At 40.8% G+C, this 20,322-nt stretch overlaps 1 protein-coding gene and 1 long non-coding RNA gene across 3 annotated transcripts in view; one reads left to right on the top strand and one right to left on the bottom strand.

The window, feature by feature from the left end:
* The window catches only part of MID1 (midline 1), a 384,302-nt gene extending 373,747 nt beyond the window's left edge, over positions 1 to 10,555 (bottom strand). For both annotated transcript variants that reach the window (XM_019529341.1, XM_019529339.1), the window contains exon 1: positions 10,390 to 10,555. The gene's annotated coding sequence lies outside the window, so the exon portion shown is untranslated. The remainder of the gene's footprint in view (positions 1 to 10,389) is intronic.
* Positions 10,556 to 13,118: 2,563 nt separating this feature from the next.
* Positions 13,119 to 20,322, top strand: part of LOC109305963 — a 24,958-nt gene continuing 17,754 nt past the window's right edge. Inside the window, exon 1 of the long non-coding RNA XR_002099789.1 lies at positions 13,119 to 13,373. This is a non-coding gene — a long non-coding RNA (uncharacterized LOC109305963). The remainder of the gene's footprint in view (positions 13,374 to 20,322) is intronic.

The raw sequence follows: 20,322 nt of genomic DNA, 5'->3' as shown, positions 1-20,322 counted from the left end.
ATTTCTTTACTGTCCGAGCCCCCAAGGTCTGGAACAGTCTGCCAGCGGAGGTGGTTGAAGCACCTACATTGAACACCTTCAAGAGTAAATTGGTGCTTATCTTGCTGGGATCCTATGACCCCAGCTGACTTTCTGCCCTTTGGGCAGGGGGCTGGATTCGATCTCCCGAGGTCCCTTCCAGCCCTAATGTCTATGAAATCTATGAAATAATCCATTATTGCCCTCTGTATAATTTACATACTGAAAGAATGCCTCTCTTTGGTCTTTGCTTTTCTAAACTAAATAAACATGAATTCTTTCACCTTTCTTCATGGTTTCTAAGCCTTCTATCATTTTTGGGTAGGTACAGAAGTTTCACATAATCTGGACTAAGTGCTTGGAAATCGAACCAAACCTGTAACCACACAGAAGTTCAGGGCACGTGGTCTGGACTAAAAATGGCACCCAGACTAAAATAGTTCTAGATCAATGATGCTCAAACGTACTAGATTTAGGTTAGTCCAGAGCATCAAACTTCTGTATCATATCTGCTATCAAATCAACTTAGTTCCCTGTCCTCCAGCATCCCAGGCTGCTTTGCAGGCCTATGCTAACCTCCCCTTGCAGGGCAGTGTGCTGGAACTCAGCCTGTGCTCATCTGCTCTGGCCAAGTTCCCAGTCAGCCCTGCCCCCAGGTTTTCACAGTGCCAAGCCAGAAAATTTTCTGTCCCCAACCCTGCCTCCTACCTCCAGTCAGCTGTCAGGCACAGCCTGGTGATAGAGGTGCGAATGCTGGCAGCTGTGTCCTTGCATGAACTCTGTGCCAGGTATGGAGAGTACCCCTCCTCCTGCTGCTCTGTCCTGCAGGGATACTAATGTAGAGATGCACCCCCGCCTGGCTGCAGATGACAGATTCCTGTGCCTGGCAGAGCAGTGGTGGAGGCAGGGGACTGCTTCCCCATGTCTGGCAGCCAATCAGGGGTGGCCTGCCCATTTGGCTGCACTCAGGAGTCTCTGGCAGCCCAGGGATCCAGCAGGACATGCTGGGAAGCATGAGAAAACACCCCCAACCACCTGAGCTCAGCCAGTGCAGCCTGCATTCCCCCACTCCATCAAAGGGCACATGAGCGTTCTGTGCATGCCCAGACTAACCCAGTCCACTTAGAAAAACCCGTATAAGTTAGTCTGAATCTACCCCAGAATTTTTGAACACCTGTACCTAGACTTTGTTGTTCTCCTCTAGACTCTCCAGTTTAGCTACATCTTTCTTAAACTGTGATGTCCACACCCGGACACAGAAAAACCATGCTGTTGCCTTACTGTTGTTGAGAAGAGTGCAATAAATATCTCCCATTGTTGCACACAATGCTTTGGTTATACCGCAAAATTTTGTCTATCTTGCAATAGCATCACATTGTTGATTCATATTCAGTTTGTAGATCCCCAGATCCTTTTCTGTGGTACTGCTGCCTTGTCCTTATTGCTCACTTCATGTTTGTGCTTTTGATTGTTCCCTTCCTAAGTATTTTGTACTTAGTCTTTTTAAATTTCATCTCACTCATTTCAAATAACGTCTATAATTTCTCCAGATTGCTTTGAATTTTATCCCTCTTCTTCAAAGTTCTTGCAACCCAGCCCAACTTGTGTTATCCTGAAAGCCTTTGCTTCTTCACTCCAGACCATCATTCAGCTCTTTTAATTCCCTACAGTCTATGCAGGCAGCAAACAGCTCAAGCACTCAGTCACAGTAGTGCTTTAACGCATGAACTATCCATGGAATCTGAATTTGACAGTTCCTCATGCCTCAGAACTCAAAATGCTTTAGAGCAGGGCCGTCCAACTTGCAAGCAGCTGGGAGCCACATGCCCCACAGGCCACACCAGCAAGGGCTGCATACCACACAGGCCACACCACGGTGAGTCACTGGCCCATGGACCCCATGCCGTGTGGATGCTCCCACCATTTCTCTGTATACCTGAGTGATCCCCCCAACTGTAGCACTGTGTGCCCACATGCTCCCCGCCCCCCGACACAGCACCACGTGTCCCCAAACTCCCCCTTTCTTCTCCAGGGTAGGGGCAGGAAGAAGCAGATGGAGGAGAGGGGAGGTATCCAGAGCCCTCAGCTGCTGTTGCAGCTGGAGCAATAGAGGGAGCAGCAACTGAGCATGAGCCCAGGGGGCACAGCTTAATCCCTATGCCATTTGGAAAGCCCTGCTTTAGCATACTTTGTAGGCAAATAAAAAGCTATGCAGCTGGAGAATCTAACAAACTCTCCTCTTTCAAGTTGTGCTTCTCAAATCATGCTTTTTTTCTTTCATTCTTTCAAGCCTAAGTGGCCTAGAGAAGGAATTCTAGTTCAGCTATGCATGAGTTATATACACATAAGTAGATAGGGATAAATCTTAAAATGTTTGGGATTGTTTGTTCTTAGCTTCCAAAATCATAGTACAAACATCTTAACTATAAAACATTGCCTGAGGTTACATTTTGATTAACCTAAACCAAAACAATTCTGTTTCCTGGCAGTATTAATAAACCTGGGCAGGGCACTACACTACCATAGCTGCTCTGCTTCCAGAACCTAAGCTAGCTCATTCAACGTGGCACTTCATTGTGTTGTGGAGATGTGTCCTATGTTGTATACAGTAGTACTATTGTTTCAGGTAGTGAACGCAAAAAGATTCCAGCACAAGGAATCTATAGATTTTGTCATTTTTATTTTTTAAGAGAAGGTTGGGTCAGGTGCATTTCTCAATCCCCCAGTCCTATCATGATGGTGTAGCTGTCTGCCAGTTTTAGAGGGTTTTGTTTTGTTTAGTTTTTAAAAGCATTACTTTCCAAATTGCTTTAGAAACAGAAAAGCCTAATGTTGTTGATTGTATAGATACACGCTGTCAGCTTTTTCCTTCTGTATATGTCTGTATATTTCCTTATGCAGAAGAGTCATTTTACTGGCAGATTTTAAGGTTTATTTAATAAACTAATCATACATGTCAGTTGATTCCAGTGATTTACGTCATGTAGAAATAGAACATCTTAAGTAACACATGTGCAATAAAAGCAAACAGATGTTTGCAGTCTAACCACTGCAGCTAATGGAGATGGTATGGCTCTGTATCAAAGGCAAAAATACAATGCATTCAGAATTGCCCACTAGAGTTTTAACTGCAGCTGCATAACTTTAAATTAGCAACCAACAGGATGTCCCAAACCTCTTTGCAACATATTTCCATTCTTAAGGTAAGAATTTATAATCAACTACTAATACTTTAACTCCTCAGCTAAAATAGGGTTCAAATTTCATGTAAGAGCAACTAAAGGAATGGCATAAACAATTATTTGTGTTACAGCAACTGTGCTCTTCATGTATTAGTTCTATTTCATAACTACAAAAATTTAAACACATGCCAAAAAATTTCTCCTAGAAGAGACTGCCCCCAACCAGAACTAGGAAACCTAGCATCGGTGAGGGGCACGCATATGAATAGAAGGTCACAGTTCTAGAGACATAAAAAAATTATTCCCCCTATGATATGACTAAGTAAGACTGTTCTTGTCCTGTTAGCATGACTTTTCACTACAATGGACACAGATGCCTGGTTTCATTCATATTCTTGAATGCATCTTCTCTTACACTTAACCAAAGATAAAATTAAGCAATCCTGCATGTTAAAGAACATAGATCACATCTAATAACAAACACTGCCTACTGTTAATTTTCCTTTGAAGTCTGAGATACCGAGGGCTACCATCATGTATGAAATCAGGAAATAGAAAAATCTAAACCAAAGAAACATCTTGCATGTAAGTTGGGAAAAATTAAAGTGCTAAGGGTTTTTTCTGGTTAAAAATAAACTGTGGGTTAAAATTGGCTTAGGCATAAGCAAATAGCCTGGTTTTCCAGCTGCTTCCAAAGACTATAAAAGCCTGAAAGAAAAAAAAAAAAGAACACTGATTTTGCTGATTGAGGAATTCAGCCAAGAACTTAAGGACATGCTTAATGTTCAACATATACTTAAGTCTCATTGACTTCACCACTGTTGACACAGAAGTTTCTTGGCACTTCTTTTCTTTTGTTGTCCTTGACCCCCAAGCGTATGTTTGAGTGTTTTGTTGAATCATGACCTAAAGTAGGAGTTGATCACAAAAATTACCAAAAGGTAAGAATTTATAATAATCACATCCATAAATTATTACCAAGAAACTTCTGTGTTAACAAGACAGGCTGGTTTTCTCTGTTGCTTACAATTTTAGCATCAAAAATACACTTATTATCCAACTTTGGAACAAATCAAAAACAAAAGATTTTGTTTAACAGCAGGCAGGCAAAATCAGCTTCTAATCCTGGAGAGTACTCCACACATTCAGTAGGAACAGAAGGCACTCTAAACCTTGTACGTGGTCTCAAAGTTGTGTGCTTTCCAAAACTCTAAATTAGACCTATAGGCCCTGGCATATGTTTCTCTTAAGAGTCAATTAACCTGTTAATTATGCCTTACATAGTAACCTGGCCACATGTTCAATTAATGGTGCGATAAAATGGGAAACCAGCCACAAAAATATTTTTTAAAATGTGTAATACTCTTGTGGCTGGTCTCCATTGTGCTTTAAATTAAACAGGTGGCAGGGCCCCTGCCATGTAGGCTGATGCCAACTGAATGGCAGGGCCTGGTTGACAACTCTCCTGTGTTGGCAAGCTGACAGCCATGTGGCTGCACCACACTGTTTTCATGATGCTGAGTCCAAGAAAACTAGTTATCTGGGTCATCAGATTGACTGCTTCACCCTGCACCTCTTGGGGTTGTGAAGAAAGGTAATTGACACATCCCAGCTCTGGGGACCTGGGCATCAGGGAAAATTTCCCTGATCTTGAGGTCCCCATGTATCAGATGTTTAAAAACCACATGTACAGCCACATAAGATTTTCTAACACCCCTGGGCACAGGGCTTTGGAAGCAACTCCAGTACAAGACATGGGAACCTTTCCCCAATCTTGGGGCCTAGGAATGCTGGACCTTAAAAAAATAACCATGTACAGCAGGGCATGGGGGTTTCTGACACCCCAGTGCAGTCTTAGTGCAGTCCCTGGGCTAGTATAAGGCTACTGATCTGCAGCCTATGTAATTTGGTCAGCTGTACTTATACACTAAGCAGGGTTAGCTGAGTCCAAGCCCCTTCCCTCTGATTCTGGGGCTGCTTATAAGGAATTCAACCAGTATCTGAGCCCTGCTTCACAACTTACTGGTCTCCGGTCCAGTCCTTGCACAGCTCCTGTCCTAGTAGCTCCTCCTGAATCCCTGATTCTTGGTTAACCCTCCAACTCAGTGTGTGGACTTTGCTTTGCCTGCAGTTTGCTTCCTGACCTCTGATCACAGGTTAGTCCTCTGGTTCAGTTTTGGACTGTGGGTTTCAGCCCCCACTCCTCAGTTTGGAACTTGGATTGCCCTTGGTCACTCCCAGCCCATGGTTCAACCCCACCAGTCTTTGGTCTTGGCTCCACAGAATAGGCCTGACACCTTTGTCAACCCTGATAGCTGGGATCCACAATTAGTTGACTGATAGTCCCAGCTCCAGGACTGTACCAGAGTCTCAAATCAGCTCCAGCACAGTCCTGGAGCTGAGACTGGCAATTGGCTGGTTGTTAGTTCTAGCCCTGGGTCCTCACCAGAGCCTCACTAGCTCCGGTGCCAACCCTAGGCTCAGACTGACAATTAGCCGAGTGGGTTGCCTTGGCACCCTGTGGTGTCTTGAGATCCTTCCAAGGGTGCCTTTGGATTCCACGTAATGTTAGCCCTCCTGGTGTGCAAACATAATTCATAAGCTAAACCCAGAGATTTCAAATAGGAATCTATAGTGCTAAAATGTTCTGACCTGTTATGGTCTCTTTTGACAATAGGAGAATTGCACTATTATTTTTAAGTAGTCAAAAATTGAGGGAGAACTAAGCTGACATTTTACAAGGACTGCCTTGAGTCTATTGAGAGGTGTCTTGAATCTAAAAAGGTTGAGAACTACTGGAATATAGCTTGGGATAAATACAGAAACAAATACATCAGCATGACAAGTGTACATAAAGCAGAATATTTGGCAGAGAACACAGGATGCACAGAGGCCTCCCTGGCTACATCTACAGCCCAGTAGTTTTCTGAACTTTCCAAGCCAGACAAAAAGAACAGAATGTATGATAGCATTGTTGTTTCACATCTTTATCTCCTAAGGGTTTCATGTTTATGTTTGTAATCCTCTTGCTTTATAAATCTTTTAAATATAACTATTTACATTTTTATACCTTGATCAAGCAAATTTAATGTTGGGATGAATAAATCTAAAATAATCATCAGATTTTATCAACAGGAAAAGTTCTGCTTAGCTTGACATTTATTTCTTGTATCATCTGAGCACAGCTCATCAAAGATTCATCCTTGGATAATTCTATTTCTCTTGATCAAGGAAAAGAAGAGTTTTTCCCTAACTTGAAACTGTCCAGTTCTCTGCAGTCTTCATTTTCAGGACTCTAAAACATATATATGTTCACAGGAGCTGGTAATGCAATGCTAGGGTAGGGTTACCAATAGGGAACACAATGTTTCATTCTTACGCTGTGGCTTCAGCCTGTCCATCACAACCACATCCATGACACTAGCCAAGTGAGGCTTTATGGAATGAGAAAAAACAGTTGTACTGGGAAAAAGTAGTTTAGACTTTGAACTGTATTTTTAACTTCCTAATCTCTAACCACATCTGCACCATGGCATTTGCAACCAGGGTAGCTAAAGCAACAAAAAAAAAATTTAACAAAACGTGTTCTTTCACAAACTCTTATTCCATAAATGTCAACTTCGGACAGATGATATCTTTTCTTTTGCTGAGCTAATACACCCTGTCTATACTTTTTTCTTGTCATTAATCCTAGCAACATTTCAGCCTCATGCAATACAGTACAATCTGCAGAGGTGTTTATAAATGAAATTCCACTAATTTGGACCCCACCCTTCTTGACACCTGTCTCTCTTCAAGCTATTCCTAGAGATGTTGCCTGCAACCCTGCAAATGCTGATGGTTCTTTTCATTAGACATATGCTTCAGGGGAAAAAGGAATTTACTCAGGTCACTTAAGGGCACTAAAATCACACGTGCCATATAAAATGCTTACACCAGAAGATGATAGCGTAATGGAATGGTAAAACCTTCAACAAAACCCTACAGACAGAATGCAATTAGTAAAGCCTGCTCATCTGTTATGGCAAGTTCTCTAGTTACACTTTTGAAAGCCCAGTATTTTCTTATTGAAAAAGTGATAAGCAATATGAAAAGAAAATGCCATGTGCCCATCCTCCTTTGTCAACAGATAGGAGCACTCAGACCTATGCGTCTGAAAAAAATTTAACAATGAAAATAAGTAAACAAGGTCATGACTCTGAAAACTGTTCAATCAAGAAAATCTGTTTTTCCAGCGACCTAACTCCCTAGTTCATTGATTATGGGAAAATGTTAATATATCCTGAAGCATTAAAAATTGTGTATTAGAGACAGAAATATTAGCTACTGTGTTCATTTTTTTCTGAAATACAGCCAGAGGCCTCCACTCAAAAAGTGAATACATTATTTACAAAAAACACAAATGGGCAAGAGTTCTCATGAATTCAATGCATCAGCAATGCTACATTTAGAGATGTATACAAGAATTTTGGACCAAATAATCAAAGTTGTTGCTATAGAGTAATAGCTATAAATAATTTAAGACTTCTCAGCTCTGGAATGCAAACAAAAATTTCAATTCAGTCATGTGTTAAAAATCAGACTGTCAAATCAGAATTGTTCTGTTTCATTTCAGCCCTGTTTCATGTTTAGACACTTAAAGATGGAGCTACAAGTATATGCATATGAACAGAAGGCCTTCTGAGCCCTGATACTGAATACCTGTGCCCTGCTACCTACGTTCAACATGTTCACTGGCAACATCTTTATCTACCCATGTACTAGAAAATGCACCCATTTTATAGGGACAGAGGTAGTTAAGTAAGGGTGACTTTATCAAAAGCACATTCAACTGAAAGGCAGGAGAAACTAGGGCTCATTTTCCATGCCATCTATAGATATTTTTGCAAGTGCAGGTAAACCATTCAATCTACTTTGCTTCACTTCTCATGTGTAAAATCTGAGATAATGCTTCCCTGTCTTATGGGGGTTTGGGGGGAAGAAAAAAAGGCAGTGAGAAACCAAGATAACAATAATTCTGAATTAAACTGTTGTGGACAATATTTGTCCCTGGCCAGAATAAGAATTCCGGGCATCTTTTCCTGCTTTTAAAGCTAGTGTTTTATTTCTAAATTCCACTGCTAAAATCTCTCATCTGTTCCCCTACCACTGGTATAATAATACAGACTTGCTCAGGAAACTATAAACTGAAGCCAGCCAAAATGGTTTGTGGAGGAGAGCAAAATTCTAGAGTCTTTGCTTCTGGTCTACCGCTCCCAATTTTTTTTTTACTGCTTATAAGTTCCATCAAGGCCAATGATATTTTAGAAAGATGAACTTAGTATGTTTTGCAGTTGACCACTGTGTAAGAACTTGCCATCTACTTCCTTGGCAGCGCCAGTGATACTGTCTGCACTAACAATATAGTGCAGCTATTTCATGTAGGTAACCCCCATTTATGCTAAATGTTTAGTGATACATTAAGTATTTTTACATTTTCAAGGTTAGAATTTTGGAAATATTCTATGAATTTCATTTATGAATAAGACAGTAAGTGAACATAGGTGAATTTTAATCTTGCCAGTACCTTATCTTGAATTGTTTTTTTAGCCAAGATCATGTTACAGAAGTTTCCGATTCACCTACTTACTCCTATATACATTCATAAAATCTAGCAACGTTTTAAAAGGAAGTTCTCTTTTATTTCTTTTCAATTAACTTTTTAGAAATCTTCTACATTTTCAGAACTCTAACTGTAGTTTATTTTCTTATCTTGGACTTCAGGAGGGATGGCTATGCTACATTATTCAAACACACAGGCAAGGTAGACATTCAAAAAGCCTAAGGCTGATTCAGTCTAAGTTATGCTGTTTTCTGTAAGTGGCATAGTTTAGATCAGTAGTGAACAGAACACACATTCACCCTTTGGTGGCAGGGAAGGACAAATTCTAGATCAGGTTCTGCCATTTTTAAACCAGTCTATGGATGCCAAACTTCTGTTCTGTTATGGGTATAGACCGATTTTGGATGCCGCGCTTCTGATCCGTTATGGGTATATACCAGTTTTGTGGGCTGAATTTATGTTCTGTTATGGGTATAGACCAGTTTCTGATCACTTACACTAGTAAAGGTGGAATGTCTGTACCTGGCCACACATAGCCCACATGCACACACTGCACAGAGTCTAACAATCAAAACTTGGTGAAAAACAATGTGATGATAGTCAACTACTAATTTTGAAGAAATGAAATCATTTTAAAAACAAATGCTGTACCCCTTTCTAAGTTTTCTGCACATGGCTTTCTGTTCTGGGAGATACCACTTGGAAGGGTGAATTAAAGTAGCATTCATTCATACCTCTTGTACCATCAGTGCAATAGAACTTGAATTAAGTTCTGCAGCTAGCTGTCTCTTCTCAGTAATTGTCCTGACTTGCTGTATAGTACTATTCTGTCAAATAAAAATCTATCAAAGTAGATTCTTTCAAATTCTGATTTTTTTTCATTGCATTGTGACTGAGGTCTTCTTCAAAGAATTCTCTCTTCCCCTCTCCCTGGATTCTGTTCTGAATTTATTGTAAAAAACATCAACAAGATTTGTAAATGTTCCCTTGTTTTAAACCCTAACAATTTTTATTGTAGGACAACTTTCGCTTACATTTGTCAGAACAAAACCCGTAGTTTATTTTAAGAACCTCTATCTTCCAAATACAGTCAGCAGAAACATTTCAACTATGCTGATTTAGCTGCATTCATAGAAAACAAAATGAAATAAACTAGAACATCTGTAATGAAAAGACATTTCACTTTTTTAAAGAAAAAAGGAAGGCAGCTTTTAAGCCTAAAAATAAAGACTTGCTATGTATGCATGCTGGATATGATCTATTCTGTGGTTTGCAGAGTGTCAGACAATTAATCAAAGTATCCTAGCCTTGTTTTCAGTTTTAGTTCCCATCTGTATTCCATCAGAGATAAGAAAGTTTGATAATCAGCTTGGTAAAGAAAGGTGTATTCAAATGATAAGCACATGAAATGTAAGATACATTAAGATAATTGTCCATGCAGATATTGCTGTACACAAAAGGCACAAGTTGTCTTATGCAAGCTGTTTTAAGAATGAACAGCAGTTATAAGGACTGGAGTTAGCAGTAGCACTCTGCTTTTCTCCTTCTAGCAACAATACCAGTTACAGGCTGCAAGCTGAGACCTACCTGCTCCTCCATTTTTTACTGTCAGTTAATCTTCTCTTCCTGAAGTTCTGGATTTAACAAAAGTTGATAGTTCCTCCAAGTTGGGTGCTTTGTTGCCTGGCTTGTGCTGTTTTTCTCAGGATCAACTGAACTGTAGTCAGTGATTCAGGAAGCTGTGCTGTCCAGCCCTCTGATCACTCCCACTCTCCAGGGTGTGTGCTTACTTGTCTCTCTCAGTCAGACTAAAAACCAGCCAAGCTCATTTAAGTCTAACAGGTTTCCTTATATAGGTAAACACGAATTGCATTCCTGGTGAAAGAGTCTAACTGGGAATAGGCTTAACTTAGTTAACTCCACAAACACCAGTTTCAGCATAGGGAGTTTGTGAGCAAAGCCCTATAAAGCATAAGACAGATGAATTTAAATCATAGCAAAACATCTGTTCATTTAAACTTGAATTTATTAGACTTACAATAGTGCCAATTGGCAGTAATGGAGCGACAGTGTCACAGCAACCTATTCATAATTTATTACTGATGGGAGAAAAAAAGTACACAAATGGAACTTGTTTAAGCATATACACACAATATACAGCAGTACTAAAATAACTCCAACATTAATGATTAAGAAAAACAAACAAGCAAACAAACAAAATTAACATAATCTGAACCTTTAATGAAAGGTTAAAACCCTAAGGCTAAGATATTGGTATCAACCTTAGCTAGACAATATTAGAATAAAGCTCATTGTAACTTTTTGCCAGTTCCTGTGTTTGTATTTTATATATTTAAATCTTTTCTAGGACAGAGCTCTGTCTTTTAGATCTATGAAGAAGCTCTCATATCTTGGGATGCTTTGCAAACATATCTATTTTTATACCCAGCACAAAGAGAAGGGGCATGCTGAGAGGATGCATGCCCATATGGGAGATAGTATTTATGTGCTGAACTGTGACATCTGAGTTTTTTGTGCATCACTGGCTCCTCTTACACTCTGCCCACTAATCCATTTCTGCCATGAGTATTTCTAACTTTTCAAACTTCTGAGCAGCTTCAACAGGCAGTCAATTTATTACAAAAGCACAAAACTTCAATGTTGTATAGCCTTATTCTATTCAGGACTGGACCCATCTCTTCCTTAAACACTTATCTAAATATTTGACACCAGGATGTGATGGAGGTGGAGAGAAAATATAAAGATAAGAGGAAGAAAGAAATAACAGAAGGGATAAAAAGAAGAAATGGGTGAAAACTAGAAAAAAGGGGAGACATGCTGGGAAGGGAGAGGCACTGGCTGTGCAGTACACCACTATGAGAAGTAACAACATTTTATTCTGTCAACCCCAAGTTACACAGGTTTACAGTCAGAACAAGTAGTATTCAGTTTGGTATAAGAAATGTGTTCTTCATCTGGTAAGTTCTAAGGTTAGAAATGTAAGTTATCACCAGAAAGCTAGGCATCTCACTCTCCCGTAGACTATGCATTTTTTCTTGTCTTCCCAAGTGATTATGAAAATGGGGCTTTAAAATCACTGTTATTGTGTTCTGTTCAGAATAGCTACATTTAGTCATTTTAATGGTTTTAGTACTTTGTTAGTTGTAATTTTCCTCTTCCTCTCAATAATGAACATTTGTCCTTAAAATATATGAAGCCATGTCCCTGTAGTGAGTAGAAATATGAAAAACAATATGAGTAAAAATTGCGAAAAACTCTATAAACATATCTAAACTAGTTTCTCTGTAAAATATGTGGCAAATGCAAAATACATGCCCATGGGGTGTGGTATAATAGTCTTTATGGGACTTATGTGGGATGACTTGTATAACTCACTTGTGGCTTTACTACTTAAGAGTAAGTTCGTCGTGCCAAACACATGATATGATAAAACATTTGGATTCCATTACACCACCATGCATTCTCTCACTGTTAGTAAGACGTGACAAATCCCTGAACAGAAATCAATTTTAAACTTAAAACAAGCCAATTCAAATCAATTCATTTCTAAAAAAATATGCAGATGATAAAAGTCTGAGATGACTAATACAGTGAGATAACAGCTGTTTTTGTATGGTGTGACTTTGTCTCTTTATGCTAAGTACTCTTCTTCCACAAAATCCAAAGCCCAACACCCAACCCCTCTCCCCACCCAAAGTCACTGTTGCCTTACTTGAAATCCTCTTTCCATCCCACAGTCCTTACACATACACCTCATTTCCATGCTTTCTCAGTATTAGTTACTTTTAAATCCCAAGATTTCAGGTTTGTCATAGTAATCTGTAATAGAATGATCAGAGTCTAAAAGCTTTTTCAAGTTTGACATATACTATTCTCTTTACTTAAAAGAGACCTAATGGTGGAACTAGCAATTTCTCAAGCCATAGCAAATTCACATTTTTACTGTATCCATACGCTAAATAGCTAAAATAAACAGTTTTAGATATTTATTACAAAGACTCTTTTTAATTTCTTAGAGTAATTTACACTACTACCTTTAAAGTATCCTGAAAGGTAATCTGATTAATTTATGCGTTTGAAAAGTAATCTGAATTTACTGTCTTAATTTACTGGCCTATCATTATGTATTGTCTGCAGATGATTATAGAAAAATACCAATTACATTGAAACGAACCTTGTTTATTAATAAGCTGCATAACAGGTCTTTTAAGCCTGCAAACAGAAGGCTATTTTATGTGGGAAATTCTCCCTGTAGTCCTATAAATATTTTAGTTTAAAGTTTGGGAATTGGAAGTTTGGTCTGAAAACCAGCTGGGATTAATGAAAGAACAATAATACTGCTTTTCCTGCAGTTCTTTGGTTTTTCAACACAAAAAAGCTTAGCATTTAATTAGCCTGTGCAATGTTTGTTTGATATGCTGCTACTCTGTTTTCTGTAGGGCCATTCAGCTGAGACAACCGTGCTACTCATCTTCTAGCTAGCCTCTATTTGCAGTTAGAATGAACTTTGTTTACTGTGGTAAGGATAGCCTTGGAGCAGGATCTCAAAGGTCAGTAAGTAATCCGTTGAATCACTCTGCCTCTCCTTGACTGTCAATTAAGTAAATGTGTTCACTCCGATACAGATAAATTATTCACTATTTTCTCTTGTATGAGAAATTCACTTTCATTCCCCCACTTTAACCTGTTTATAAAATATGCTAACTTTTCTTTGGTTCAGTGATTGCTCTCAGGGCCCCTCTAGACATTCAGGTAAAGGCATGATAGGATCTGATGCTGCACCATTCACATAGTTGTGCCTCGTGCCATACCATACATGTATGGCAGGAGGTGTGATTGTGGGAATCAAGCATCAGATACTATCCTGCCTTATTGCTAGTAGAGGCAGAAGCCAAGATCACTATCCTGGGCTCTTCTTGCACCAGGAAGCAGCAGACACCAAGCTGCGTGTCCTGTAGCTGACAGGAGAGTCCTACAGCTGAGAGTTCCATAGCTGAGCAAGAGTCCGACAGCTCTCCGTCCTGGCAGCTGTAACGTACTGGTGGGACGAAGAGTCCCGCAACTGTGGGGTGTTGCTGGGATTGAGAGTCCTGTCAGCTGCAGGACATCTAGCCCTCGCTGAGCATGGTATACCCCTGAGGCTAGAAGCCCCATCAGCCCCATCCCTGGCTCCCAGTCACAGGGGGAGACCCTGCTACACATGCAAATTAAAGCTGGGTAGCAACCAATATAAAGTTATTGCACATTTTCCAGCTCTAAAAAGTTAGATGAATTATTCACTATTTTCTCTTGTACGAGAGATTCACTTTCATTCCCTCACTTTAACCTGGCTGGACCTTTTAATGGCATGATAGTTACTATGTACATATAACTGGTCCAAATTAATTGCACAATTAACCAGTTAATTGAGTAATGTATGTAACGTGTAGAGGGGGGCTCAGAAAGAGAAATCTAGTAAAACTTGCCATTTTTCCCCATGTTCAGTGCTGAAGTTGAAGATGACAATTTAAGAATAAATGCCTTTTGCCAGGACCAAATTGCCAGCTTGCAACCTTCTTTAAAAATCGTAATGTGCCTTTGCTATTCAAATAACTAGTTTAATCCTCCCACTATAAAAATCACAAGTAGGAATACAGATTTTGTCTATTATTAATGAAATCTGTATTTGATTGACCACAAAGGTACTATATCTATAGCTTTAGTGCATATTTAATATTAGGTTACAAATAATATTCAACCTCCAATCTTCTCTAGCTCATAACTTTTAGAAACATTTCCTCCTTAGATTTAAACTGTCCACACTTCAACAATTTAAAAAGGCTAAACTTGGCCCCTTCAGTTTAAACCTGAGGAGACCTACAAAAATCAGTTGTACACTATTATACAACAGTTTTAATATGCTAGCTGCTCTTGCAGTCTTGCAAACCTGATTCCTTTGAAGTCAATGGCAAAATTCCAGTTAGCTTCCTTGGGGGCAGGATTTCAACCTTGGTCTTGGGATCTACAACTTTTAATCATCAGCCTATCAGTAGCTGTGCCTGAACAGGTTCTGAGGACTGGTCCTCTCTGTTATGCCAACAATTCAACACGTTGTAGTTTTCTTCAGTACAGCAGTCAGTCCTGAAGACAAGTATAACACTCTCCACAAATAGCAACAATAAGCATTTCTCAAACAAAAAAAAACCTTGAAGAAATCAAAGCAGATCAATAACATATATTACTTGTGAAATGCCAAAGGAAAAAAAAGCTAAATAGAAAACTCCAGAGATTAAACCTCTAAATGCACTGCATGATTCCATTAAAAAGAATAAAAAAAAGGAAGAAAATAACCTAACAGAACTAATAGAAATACTGGATATATTAAAAAAAAAAAATCTAAAAGTCTACCATAGTCCAACTTCAATTTGACATGTAAGTCACAATAAAGACACCTTCCTCTTCTTTTAGAAAGGAATTTTGGGTAGATTAAGTCTGAGCTTCCATCTCTTTTGATTCAATAAATATTTATACATTCTCATTATTGCTATATCCATGGAACACATTATTTCTAAGTGGTCAGTGAACTAGGCCCATTAATTATCCATGCACTGGAAGTGCTAGATCTCCACCTTAAAGAAGACAAAAGAAAATCAATATTAAAACCCTGAATTTAGAATACTACGTATGTGCAACATTCAGTTTCTCCTTTCAGAAAAACAAAAAGGAGAAAGTAAAGTTTTCAGAAAGTAAAGGTTTCAGTAGGCAGTAGCTTATTCATGTTGTACGTGTTTGAGCAGTATGCTAAAATACTGCTTGAATTTTTAAACATGTACCTTACCTGCAGGGCATGAGCTCTATGGATCAGGTAAGTTTATAACACAAAACTTCAGTTTTTCTTAAGGCCTGATTTTTGGTGTTTAATTTTATAGCCTTAACATAGTTCCTTGCATTTAATATAGCATTACTTATAAAATTCTACCATACTACTTAGTCTCTACAGGGGAACAATGAAGTCAAAATAAGTTAAGAACCAGTGTCTGAGGTTATTATTTTTTCCCTTGGAAAAAGAACTGTGTAAGTTTTTGCCCACATCTTTCTCAATGCATTTAATTAAAAAAAAAAAACTTTGTATAGAACAAATTACAGGAAACCCTCACTATTCGCGGATTTGGTATTAGCGGTTTCAAATAGTCACAAATGCTGAATCCACTTCTTAAATACACTTAAAGGTGCTCCTCGGGAGCTCTGCACTTGCCACTGCCGGGCTTCTACCACCACCGCTGAGCTCCCGCTGCCACCACCACACTCCCACTGTCGCTAGAGCAGCCATGCCCCCTCTCCCCACAGCCACCGTGGGCACTGAGGTCATGAACGCAGATGGCGTTCACGAACGCAGTGCCTTATTTGTGTATTTTGCCATTCACGGGGAATCTGAGAATATATCCCCTGCAAATGGCAAGGGTCACCTGTACTATCTTTAGGCTTGGTCACTGTATATTGTAGACCTCTATAAGATATTAATACAAAATAAAAATTGTGTTTTTTCCTACTAAAAACATTAAAAGCGCAATATTATGGTATCATATTAGTATAAAGTACAGCAGAAAGCTAATTATTTCTGATTAATATAAAGGCATTAGCAGGAGATATTGTAAACATATTGCTATTAAAGAAAATTAGAGATGGATTAAAACGGTATTTGAGAAAGGAATTAGAAAAATAAATATGTTTTTGGAAAGGTTGAAAATTCCTCGTGAAACTCATGGGAAGAAAACTCAGAATATCTAAGCTAGAGACTCTTGGAAAGCATTCACTTTCCTAATACGTTAGAAATCAAGCTACCATATACTTTCTTCAAGTGCTTATAACACAATCTGGTATCTCAACTATTAAGATGCTTAACGAAGACCAACAGTGATCTAAGCTTATTTTAAGGCCCTTCTATCTTTCATGAATTCAACAACTAGTAAGTAATCACAAGCTTCCATTAAAAACCATGTACAGTTATGTTAAAAGTAGGGCCATTTTCAGTCTTAAAAATCATTTGACCAGATGGGGCCTAACTACCTGAATGTCAAAAAAAAAATTGGTACACAGATCGTTGAATGAGGCTGGAGTTCATATAGGAAACAAAACATTATGAGTTCCTATAAATGAGCAGGGAGGCTTCTCCAGCATGCTATAATTACAGAACATCAGAGCAGACTGAATTTAATAAAGTCTGCTGAAGCATGGTAATTACAATTCTCCAACAGCTTCCAGAATCTTGTGTATCAGTGTCCCTGCACTTCAAAATGGTGATGGTGGGGGCACTTTAAGGCTCATTCGACAAGCTTTAGATAAAGCACCCCCACCACCATTTTGAAACACAGGGATGCTGATTCATGAGATACTCTGGGCACTTTAAGTAGAGCAGCTTTCAAAGCTGCTCTAATTAAAGCACCCTTCCCTCCCCATTCCCAGAGCATGTGTATAAATGTCCTATGAGTGAAATGACATTTGGCCTCATTTAGACAAAGACAGGTAGTTGTCTGTGTTATTCTGAAGTCAGGCAGAAGGCAAGGATTTACAAGAGAGAAGGATTTACAAACCATAAGGAACATTATCTCTGATGAGGACACTGCTTGTTTCCATTGCACTCTCCTGCTTTGTCCTCACACACAAGAATTTCAGATTTGGAGGTTGTCACGGAGTGGGGCTTAGGGGTGGCCGTGATCCCTCTAGCGCCCCCCCTACTGTGTCAATTAGGCAATCCAGCACCCTCTATCCTCACCGGCCATGTCTTTGCTGGTAAATGGTTCAATTAGGGAGGCTGCCTTTTATCTCCTAATCCACGGTATTTGCTGAACTATCCCCTGTTCCATATGGGGTGACTTGATACACCCCAGCCTTAAGGGCTATGCGTGCCTCCTACCTCCCCTTTAGCACGCCCCAAGCCTCGCTGCTCCTCTGGACGTTGTCAGGTCCGTCTCTTCTCTGCACCCTGCCTGGCACCCCTGGGCTTGTCACGCAACCAAACGCCCCTCTCTGGCGCCCTCCAGCTTGCTACACGGCCACGCCCTTTGTCTGGCGCCTCCTGGGCTTGTCACGCAACCGACGCCCCTCTCTGGCGCCTCCTGGGCTTGTCACGCAACCGACGCCCCTCTACTCATTAGCCCTATCAGGCTTACTGGTGATGCTTTTACCCACTGGGGTTGGCAGCCTAAGCCTTTCCTGGCCCCTGTCAATAATAAGTGTCCAATTAGGCTCAGGCGACCTAAGCCTTACTTGGCCTCTCTGGCCCTTTTGGGTCCTGTCAATAATATGTGTCCAGTTAGGCACAGGTGGCTGGAGCCTTATCTGGCCCTTATGGGTTCCTTGGGGTTCCTATTACTGCGGAAACCCTCCGGAACGCCTTCTAGGCCGCACCCCTCCTGGGGTGACTGTCAATCATACATGCCCCTCTTGGGGTTGCTTCTTGCTACCCATGCCCCGCCTGGGGCCTCTCTTCAACACGTGCCCGCTCCCACGGCTTCTCGGCACCTTCCCCAGGCCCTATATAGCCACGGATTCGCCCTCACTGGGCTAGTCGCCTTTACAGCACCCACCCTAGGCTTTCACTCATGTGGCTCCTACACCTGGAGCCCAACACGAGTCCTTACAGGCTTCACTCTGGTGCTAGGACCCTCGGGTGGGGTCCTCTGCCCTGCTCGGGTCTCTCACTATCACCCATACAGGGCTACCCGCTGTGCCGCCTCAGCACTGAACAGCTGTGCCATCCAAGGCACCACTCGTTTGCCCACACAGGGCACCGGGAACCCCCAAGCAACTGGGGAGCTCCTGTGAGGCCTCCTCGCACCTCTACAGCCTCACCCGATCCTCTGGTGTTAGCAATATCAAACAGGGAACACAAAAGCCATGAGCCAACCGGCTGCAACACAACAATAAACCTTCTGGCTATAACATAAGGTCCAGGTCCCACCTGGCTTTCAAGTAAAGCCTCCTAGTCAGGGTTCTCTCCACCCATGCCGTGATGCAGCTGCTCATTCTATCACTCTGCTTGTCTCAGCTCGACTCCCCTGCAGAACTCCTGCTCCTACGGCTGCCAGAAGGGAACTGCTAGCTGGGCTTCAGCCTGGGCTGTTTATAAAGGCCCGGCCCTGCCCCCTTTTGGTCACCTGACCAGCACGGTTGCCCCAGCAACCATCACCTGAGCTGCCCCCTGTGATTGGCAACTGCCCTTATCCCTTCATAGAAACAGGGCACCTGTGTGACCCTGTGACAGAGGTCTCCCTATACCTACAAAAAATGGCACTGCCATGGACACATGTATGACCCCCGAGTATGTACATATATTTAAGACAGACCTTGAAGTACATATATTTAAGACAGACCTATGCAGCTGCCTTCATCCCCCTAATATACCTTTGGAACACTGAAGATAGCTTCATCATATGGACACAAGGAAAGGAATCACTTTAACAGCTTCCAACCCACCATCAGACTGACTCTGGAATACTCCACCCAGCAAATTCATTTTCTACATGCCATAGGTAAAAGTTTGCAGTAACCACATCACCATCACATTGTACTAGAAAACAATCACCTGCTATAAGTACCTTTGTGCACAAGCTTTCATCCTAAGTACCCATCCCCACAGCCAGTCTCTACATAACAAGCACAACTGTTCCAGTCCCACCTATTAGGATGCAAACTTTAAAGACCTGGAGCAAGGACTACTACATTTACAATATCATCACAAAACCAATAGAATCAGACTTGAATTCTGTACCAACCTGCTACACCCCCATGACACAGAAACAGAATCCCTCTTGTTCTCACCCACCTTCCCAGCTTGACCTCTAATCCCCTTGGGGAAATGATGATCATCTCAACGCAGTCATGGGGGACAAATCTATCCTGGTTTACAGATAGCAACAGGTTACCTAACTCCTACACTTAATGAGGCATCAGGCCTTTCAACAGACCCATATGCCAGCTGTGAAAGATGACAGATAAGGAGAGCAAGGTGGAGGAAGCAGCACATCAGGGGACATTTAATTTTCCTTCCAGTAGATCTCCTAAGGCCTTCATGAGTAGTTGGGTGGGCAAGCATCCTTCATCAACACAAACCACATCATCACTAGACCTAATAACACAGGGTACCTATGCACACACCTGATGGCTGCTTCAACACATGCTATTTAGGATACATTGAAACACATTCATAAGATTTCATAGATTTCATAGACATTAGGGCTATTTTCTGTTTAGAATGAATTACTTATGGAATTGGAAAAGTTGTTCTTTTAGATTTCATAGACATTAGGGCTGGAAGGGACCTCGGGAGATCATCGAGTCCAGCCCCCCGCCCAAAGGGCAAGAAGTAAGCCGGGGTCATAGGATCCCAGCAAGATAAACATCCAATTTACTCTTGAAGGTGTTCAATGTAGGTGCTTGAACCACCTCTGATGGCAGACTGTTCCAGACCTTGGGGGCTTGGACAGTAAAGAAATTCTTCCTTATGTCCAGCCTGAAACG

This window comes from Crocodylus porosus, unplaced genomic scaffold (assembly GCF_001723895.1).
Source record: "Crocodylus porosus isolate Cpor-Errol unplaced genomic scaffold, CroPor_comp1, whole genome shotgun sequence".
Lineage (NCBI taxonomy): Eukaryota > Metazoa > Chordata > Crocodylia > Crocodylidae > Crocodylus > Crocodylus porosus.
This window is presented reverse-complemented; position numbering and strand designations above follow the sequence as displayed.